A 9,652-nucleotide genomic window follows, 5' to 3' on the forward strand; every position below is an offset into this window, starting at 1 on the left:
AAGACTAGGTGATGCTTCTCAGTTGCTGAACGAGCCCTGGGGTGAGGCTGTTTGGATGACTTGAGAAGACAGAGAAAGATCTAGAAGGACCAGAGGAGAAGCCAAGGGAGATGAGTGGGCAGAGCCCAGACTCCCTTTTCTGTTAGTGGTGTGAGAGAGCTTGGCTCTGAGGAGTTGGACATTCCATTTGCCTCATGTAGAGATTCCTCGGGCAATTCCATGGTGTTCGATGTGTAGTAGCTTCTTTTGAACACATGTATATATACATATATATATATATGTATATACACACACACACACATATATATATATATATATATATATGAATTTCCATCTGGCATCCTTGGGCTAAGAAAACGACATAGAGTCTAGATGGGAGGAGGAAGGGCTCTGCATGAGTGAAAAGGCAACGAGAATGAGGAAGGGATATATAATATAACTAAATATATACAAATATACATAACTATATATACAGATACATATAGATATATACATAATTATGAAACTACATGTAAGGGATATATATGCATATATAACTAACTACATATATACACATATATACATAACTATATATAAAGATACATACAGACACATACATAACTATGTAACTACAATGAATGAGAACAGTGGCCGTGAATCGAAAGTGAGCCAGTGTGGGAGGGTTTTGAGGAGGAAAGGGAAGGGGGAATGAGTAATTATTTTATAATCTCAAGATAAGAGAAGCAAATTTTAAAAAGAGCTCTGGAAGAAAAAGCAATATTAAAATGAATAAGGAATATTTAAAAGATAATAAATAGCTTCTGAAGCTAATGAAAGAAAATTGATTTAAGATACAAGATATTGTTTCATCAGAAAACACAAAAGTCATAGAAAAAATGTACTGAAAAGAAAACCTATCACTCACTGAAAACCTTCAAAAGAAAATGAATGCAAAATAATCTTTTAAAGAAACAATATCTGAATTTATTCCAGGCATAGCTGTGAGACTAACCTGTCACAGCGATTTCTTGCTTTGATTTCTTCATTGACATATGTTAATTAAGCAGTATAATAGGTTTCGTTGTGCCCTTTCATACGTGTACACATACATTGATCACGCTCACCCCCACCTCGTGTTGTCTTCTGCTGAGCCCCTTCCCCTTCCTGACCAGTCTTTAAGTCCCTAGAGACTGCAGAGAGAAACTTCAATACACATAAGTGAGCAACATTGGGAGCCAAGATGAAGGCATATTTAGAAGACCTTTCTTCTTATTTTTAAATACCAAACGCTTGCTGTCTATGTCAAATCTAGTAACAATGACATTAGAAGTAAACGGTGCCATGCCAGCCACACTGAAAACGGCAGGAGAAACTGGAAATGCACAATCCTAATTGGTTTCCGTTAAAAGCTATGTTCCTACATGATAGGTGACTATAACTTATTAGCAGTAAGGAAATGATGATGTTTTAATGAAGATGAGGATCAGGAGACAATCAGGTTGAATGGAAAGTCTAGACCCAGGAAGAAAGACAAATATCACATGCTGTGTCTTATACTGGGAAAAATCATAAAGAAGAAGAGGGGAGCTGTCTGGGACAGGAAGAAGAGAAGGAGGGGGAGGGGGAGGGAGAGGGGGAGGGAGAGGGGAGGGGAGAGGGAAGGAGAGGGGAAGGGAGAGAGGGAAGGGAGGGGGAGGCGGGGAAGGGGGAAGGGAGAGGAAGAGGACTGTTGTGGCAGTTTATTAATTTGTTCTATATTTCTCAGCAGGTATGTGTGTGTTTCTCACTATCGCCCCAGTGTTCTGGATTCCTGAAGGAAAGACACACATATCGCCTTATATTTTAAATATTTGAAACAGCTCAATAGCTGGGCCGCTCAACTCCACATGGCTAACACACACTCCCCACCGATATTCCTGAGTTAATACTTAATCTGTGTTGTATCTTTGCTGCCCTGGTCCCTGTTGGGCAGCCTTCCTGGGGCTGCTTTTCCCCTGCACCTTCACGTCCGCTGTCTCTCCCTCCTGCACCTTTCTGGCGTGGTCACGGCATCATGGCCGAATACCCTCTTCCTCCTTCCTCTGTCCCTTCCCAGGAATTCCAAAAGGTCCAGTCCTGCCTCTGTCTTCCTGCCCAGCCATTGACCACCAGTAGCTTTACTGACCAGTCAAAAGCCAATGGAGGACAGGATTCCTTTTCTCCTACGTGTGGGGCACTACAAACAGGGTTTCTGGGTGACATAATTAACATAAAAACACAAACCACTACAGAGGATGAAACCAGAAAGGACAATGAAGGGCGACTGTGATATTATGCATAAAATGCCATAATAAATCTCATTTCTTTATGCAGGACAAGAGCCTGGAGCATTCCCTTGCATTTTGAGGGATTATGGTGTTTGATGAAGCCAAATTAAGGCTGAAATGGAAACACTAGAGAAGAAATAAAGACTTAAGTTCCTGAGACAAACATTTTGCCAAAATAAGCAAAATAAGTAAGCAAAATAAAATTATAACAATATGTATTAATTATTATAATGATATTTATTAATTATTTATTATAATATTATAATAAATTTATTAATATAGATAAAAACAGGTATTCATAGTAACAAGCAGAGGAAATAGAGAAATCAATAAAACCAGACAGTTCTCGGAGAAGATCAGTCTACTGGATAAAGGTCTCCAGTCTGGTTTGTTAAAATATACAAATGCCAACTTCAGTCTTGAAACGGAATGCAACTTTCATGCACCAGAGACTCTAAAATACCAGGGGTATTTACAAGCAAATCTATGCTGATGATCTTGACCGTTTTAAAAAAAAATGAACAAATTCATTGGCAGCTAAAAGTTGCCATCTGATCAAAGGAAAAACAGAACAAAACAAAATCTGACTAGGCATGTGGCTCATTAAAACATTAGACGTTTATTTTAAACCTTCACGCTACTTGTTGTGGTAATTTGGGTCATACATTCTAGAAATCTCTCAAAGAAGATGTTAACCAACTTTCACCATTTCGGAAAGCAGGTATTATTTATCATTCCTAATTCATGTTATCGGATCAGTACTGATAGCTAAGCCTAACAGACTCTTCACAGAAAAACTTAGGATTTCGATGAACACAGAAACAAAAACAAAGTACTATGAACTCATACTCGACAATATATAAAAGTAATATACTTTATGACCGGGTAGAAGCTACATGGGGAATGCAAAAGTTACTTAGCCTTCAAGTGCTAATGTAACTCGATACAGAATGCACATAACGGAATTCAGGCAAGATGCCTATTAACATCCTCATAGATGCAAGGATTCTCAGTAAAAATCCAATTTCACGCATGATTGCACAATTCAAACTTAGAAAAACCCAATGCTACCCTCAAACTTCATATTAAATGATCTGGTGCCTATGTTTGGCACCAAGACAAGTAATTCCACTCCCAGAAATTTGAACATTTACTCGGGGAAGGCATTCATACACGAGTACATTCAAGCAGGAATAGAAGATGAAAAACTTCAGATGTCTTTCTAACAGATGACATCGTTGTGATGTGGGGAAGGAGAGGAAGCTGGAGTTTACATCCAGTGCTGGTGGGAGTGGAAAGTGGGTCGATTATGTAGAAAATAGCCCTGCTATTTGTTTTTATAATGTTCAAAGTTCACACAGCACATGAACTAGCAATTTTTTTTTAGTAATTTATATAGAAAGAAGTGAAAACATGTCCGGGATAATTCCAGTAGTTATTGCAACAGACATGACTATCCTCTGATATACATATATGTGTGTGTGTGTGTGTGTGTATACATATATATGTGTGTGTATATATTATATTAGATATTAGTATATATTTCAGTGAACTACTATCTAGTATAAAAATATTAAACTTTAATATTTCAAAAATACTGGCGCACAGTGGAGAGCTTATGATTATTTCTAGAATGTTTCATTTAATATTGTTGAACCATTTCTGACCCTGCGTAACCGAAGCTATGGAAGGCAAAACTCAGGGTTAGGAAGCAGTGATGGGATGGGAGGGCTTCATATAAAATTATAGAGTAGGACTGGAGCGCTGCATCTGGGAGTAAGAGAGCTTGTCTTCTAGTTTGACAACCTGAGTTCAGTCTCTGGAGTGCACATGAAGAAAGTGAAGACCCAACCCCTCTTGTTTATACTTAGTCAAACATTTAAGGGGAAGGACTTCTGAACTTTTTATGTGCAACATAAAATTTTACTGTTATTCTGTTAGCTTTGGCTTTCCTGAAGTTTGAATCCTCTCAAAAGAAAACACTGAGACCTAAGGTTGTTCTCTCTCTCTGACAAGGCATTCCCGGAGAATATTTTTGACAGGAGAGTACACAGCATACTTCATTGGAGACTACTGTGGCTTAGTTTAAAGCTACTGGATACAGTCAAGGTAGTTACAAACCCTGGCGGTATGATTGGTCGTACAGCTGTGAAGTAAATCAGAACTAAGACTCATGCAAGTGTGACCTTGCATTTTCTGTTTTGCTCCTGTTCAAAGGACAATTTCCCAATATTTGTTGTCAAAAGTAAATAATTTAAGAACTGTGTGCTTGGACATCCTCTTACACAGCTCTGGCTCGGGTCTGTAACGTTCCCACTGAACATGCACTACCTGAGTGCTAAACAAAGTAGACTAACGTCTGCTGTTTTCCAGTAAGTGCCCAAGTTAGAAACAACAATACACCTCAATAATAAAAGATATTCATATGTGTACTCCTCCTTACCAATTTGATTCTTACACATTAGTGCACGTTTCTACAAATATGATTCCAATGCAATTGCCACTTTCAAACCTTTTAGGGAGGACTTAATGGAACTGCCAACATCAAGTACTTAAATATTCTGTCATTGTATAACAAAAACTTTGATTCCCCCTATTTAAGCCACAGGGAGTAATTTCCACCTAGAGCTACCAAATGGCACTGTCCAGATGGCACTGTCACTGACATTTGCACTTCTACTTCTAGGGCTTGTAGAGCCACCAGGTCTCAAGGATTTACTAAGTATTTTTCTGTGTTATGCTTTTGGGTGGCAACCCGAAAATAGGTCACGGCCGTAGTGCCGGTAGTTAGGCAACATGAGGTTCAATTTTCTGTAAGCTCCGAGCTTTGTATCAACGGGGCTTAGCAACTGGTTTGTTCTGGTTTTTTATGGAGCTCGTCCATCTGCCTGGCTGACAGGTGTCTAACCACGGTGATCCTGCAGCTAGACATCCGAACTAGAACACTTGCAAGCGGAAGAGGAGTTGTTAGGTGACTGCTACATGACAATCGTCACCGCCAAACCTACGCGGCCACCCGCTGTCACCGCGATGACGCAGGTTTCATGTGACAGTGAGCTTAGGCGTCATCACATAGATGTTGTCCTTGATTTTGTAGATGGCTAACATGATAAGCAAAGAGGCGGGTCCCCCTACTACCATTCCCAGGGTGATGACTTGGGGACCGGTAAACATGGATGCTCTGACCTCGAGTTAAGATGTTACATCCTCTTTCTGGAGAGCTTCATTTCCCATTCGCAGCCCGCCATGGCTGGGTTATAAGTGCATCTTCCCAAGTCCCCTGTAATATTGTGCCACGCTGTGCACCCCAGCCTTCCAATCCACACCTTGCCCCCCATTTACTTCCATTTTGGCAGCAGCTAAGAGTTCTGTGGCTGGCGTCCTTTAAAATGGGCGTTTAGCGCTCGCCATCTTTTTCCAGAGTCAAGCTGCACAGCACTAAGTGCAGCAGGATTCTGCGGGTTTAACCTCCATCTCTGCTTAGCTCCTTAGGTCTTTGACATAATGGCCATGGCTACTCCTTTTAAAGGTAGCAAAGAAATAACTTTAAATGTGCTAACTCGGTATTTCACACATTTAGCATCAATAGATTCACTCTGAAGAACATAATTAACATCCTGAGAGTTTTACCAGAAAGCAAGGTGTGCAAAAACAATTGTCTTGCTTCTGGGAGTTCTCTGGAGGTCAGCAGGGGCTGAGCGACCTCGGGCAGAGCAGTCATCTCACAAACAAATCTACTAATCTACAAATACGATGGCGAGGAATTCGAGTCCCGGCATGTCCTGTTGCCCAGGGACATAGCCAAGTTGGTCCCTAAAACCCACTTGATGCCTGAATCTGAATGGAGAAATCTCGGCGTTCAGCAGCGTCAGGGATGGGTCCACTATATGATCCATGAACCAGAACCTCACATCTTACTGTCCCAATAAGCCAACAAAATGAAGCCAGGGAACCAACTGCCTTTCGGCCTCGTGCTTTACACAGCTGTCCTCACTCCCCACCGTCTTTCTGACAGCGTGACCGTGTTGCTTTCTTACTTCTCGCTTTGATATGTAAAGGATACACTGTTTGAATGTGCCAGTACCCTCTTGGTTTCTGGAGTTGAGCCACCAACGCCACAGCCCTGTCAGGTGAGTGTGACCTCAAAGACCCAGTATGCTCCGTATCCAGCAGGCCATTTTTGCCATCTGTCAGAAGCACGTGAAATCACATCGTGGCTGTTACGGGGACGGAGTGAATTTGCTGTTGTGGTTTTCACTATTGGGTATTGTATTTAGGGTGACTCACGGATTTATGTTTCAATGTATTGGAAAGTTTCCATTTTATCTGACAAATCTCTTCCACGTTGCAAGCCTTGATTAAAGGAAGTTTTTAATAATAATAGTAAGTTGTCTTATCTGTGATCGCTCTTTCAAAAGGGCCCATAAGCTCGGCACTAGAGTTGTGGCCTGGTACTGTCTCCCTGGCAAATAAACTCTACTGTGGACAGAGGTAGTGTTACAAGCGTCTAGTCTGCTCCCTGCCACCTCCACTGTTATTTGCTTCATTTGCGAATGCACAAATACTATTGAGTAAGTATTTGTGTTGGAAATGTGTGTGTGTGCAGCACCTGGCATGTTTTTGGAATGATTTATATGATTATTTTAGGTGTCATACATCATGTAATCCTTCACTCAGCAGGGAGGAGGCAATTTAGAGGCCAGTGTGGATTAGACCTTGCCACATATATACAGGTACGTCAGAGCTGATAATAAATAAAATTGGTGAACACCTTACATTGGGCTCTTTGTCTTTTGGTAAAATGAGGCACCCGGTTTCCCGGCATTGCCTTGATTGTCTCCTAGGGCATCAGATGAAGGGGGCTTGGGCCCACCTGGGGAGGATGCTTCCGTTTTCTTGTGTCTATGGTGATGGACTGCCTTACAGCTGAGAGCCTTCCTAGGTGGAACTCAGGGGCTGCTGGGACAGAACCTCGTGTTATTTCCCTAGCTTAGCTCTAGCCCATAAAACAAACCCCATGACCTCTGTGTGGCCTCCTCATCTGATAATCTATTCCAAGACAAGACTGGGACTCCAATTTCACCTCCTCAATCCAGGCCCCATGGGCAGAACTGTAATTTGGTTGCAAATCACCTGATTTCTCAATCACACTTCCCCTCCTCTTGCTTTTATCTGCTAATACGGAGATAAAGGGACATTCGGTCTCTACCCTTGTCACGCGGTGACAGATACTGCCCTGACTGACAGGCAAAATTCAAGTGTAATTTCTGACTAATTGCACTGGGTTGCCAAATTAAATTCTGGTGTGGCTCTGCCCCAGGTTAGGCAATGGCCACTTTGCCAAGAACCGAACAGATTCAAGGGCTCTTTTCTTCCTACACTGTCCTGTCCTTCCCTGGTGCCCATCCTGGGAAGTTAAGACATTCAGATTGGGCTCTTTCACGGATCTTCTCTATTTCCTGTTTCTGTCCACAAATGCTAGCACCAGCGTGGCTTCAGGGGCTTTCTTTCTTTTTTTTCTTTTTTTAAATAAATTGTGTGTGTTTTCATTTTAAGTGGTGCCCCTTCCAGTTCCCCCCTCAAAGAGTTCCTCCTTACCCCCTCCCCTTCCACTCTGAGAGGACAGACCCCCTCTCCATATCCCCCGACCCTGGCACATCGGGTCTCTGCAGGATTAGGCACATCCTCTCCACTGAGGCCATACACAGCAGCCCTCTGGAACATATGTGCGGGGGGCCTTGGACCAGGCCATGTATGTTCTCTTTGGTTGGCAACTCAGTCTCAGGGAGCTCACAGGGGTCCAGGTTAGTTGACTCTGTTGGTCTTCCTTTGGGGTTGCCATCTCCTTCAGGGCCTTCAGTCCTTCCCTCAACTTTTCCATAGAGGTCTTTGACCTCCATTCAATAAAGCCACAATCACCACAAAACAGCTCTGTAGACTGAAGACCTCGGGCAGAGTGGAGTTTTCCATCTATATTGAGAAACACGTTCTTTGAGGCATTGTGTGTGCATTTCAACTTTTGAAATGTATTGCCCTTTATGGTGCCAAAAGAAATGTAGATATATATCCCCCGCCACCCCCAATGCTCTGGATGTCTTTTCAAGGTAAAGGATTCCACTGACCAGTGAAAAAGTGGCTCTCTTAACTGATGGCGTGAATGCAGCAAGGAATAGAACTGTCGATCACTAATCTACAGGACAAACTTAATGGAAAACCCCTCGATTCAGTGGACGGGGGTGGTGTGAAAACAAAGGTCAAGGGTCAAAGGCACACCATTCACTCATGCTTATTTAACACCTATTACGGTTGGGGCACCTATTGAACAAAGTCAAGCGAAAACCAATCAGAACATTTCACCTGTAGAGTTCTATTCAGGAAGCGTGAAACCCGACAAAGAGGGCAATTGACGAAAGGAGGGTTGCAAAATGAGGGGATTTCCCAGTGTTGAACAATGGTCTCTTTGAAAAGTTAGAATTCTAGATAAACAGACAGCAGGATTGGAAGTACCAGTCTAATCTATGGAAGAGAAATGGATACAAATAAGGCTGCTATTCATGAGGGTGGATTGTCTACAAGCCATGTGATACCAGCTAACGATGGCTCAGGCAAGTTCCTATTACACTGAGTGAGCCTCACAGAGCAACAGTTGGGCATCGCCCCAGAGCCTACAAGAGTTGGAAAAGAGTAAGGCCCACCTCGCTTCTACTGAACCACAACATACTTCCTAAGACCCCCCCAGATACTCATGAACACTGGCCAAAAGCATATACATGCTTGATAGACAAAGAATGGTTTATATTAAAGTAATTTACATATTTTTATGTTTATTTTCTATTGTACAGAACAGCAGATATTACTAAATAGGCTCTATACAGATGCCATCCTCTGTTTCGAACATTTGTGAAGAAAGATGGACAAAATGCATGCCTGGGCCATGGCTCCAAACTCCTATCTCCAAAAGGCAACCGTTACTCAAGCCATATGCTCAGAAAACCAAATTAAGATTGAATGGCACTGATTTAAACCAAATAGCTAACAGATATGAAGAGTCATAAGTATTGTCTCAGGGACAAAATGGGAGGCCCCTGGAGATGGCTCAGTGGGCAGAACACTTGCCTTGCAAGCTTGAAGACTGGAGTTCAGATCCTCAGAACTTTAGTGCAAGCTGGGAGGTTGTCTCAGCCTTACTGTAGTCCCACAGTCAGGAGGTAAAGGCGAAGAAAACCCAGAGTAAGGAGGTTAGCCAGACTCCCCGAAACAGCATGCTCTGGGGCTGACAAGGTACCCAACCGCTGTGTATAAGGAGGTGAGTGACTTCGGACACCTGACATCAGCCTTGACACCCCTAAAAGCTCACGCACACACAT

The sequence above is a fragment of the Rattus rattus genome, chromosome 3 (assembly GCF_011064425.1).
Source record: "Rattus rattus isolate New Zealand chromosome 3, Rrattus_CSIRO_v1, whole genome shotgun sequence".
In the NCBI taxonomy this organism is placed as follows: domain Eukaryota; kingdom Metazoa; phylum Chordata; class Mammalia; order Rodentia; family Muridae; genus Rattus; species Rattus rattus.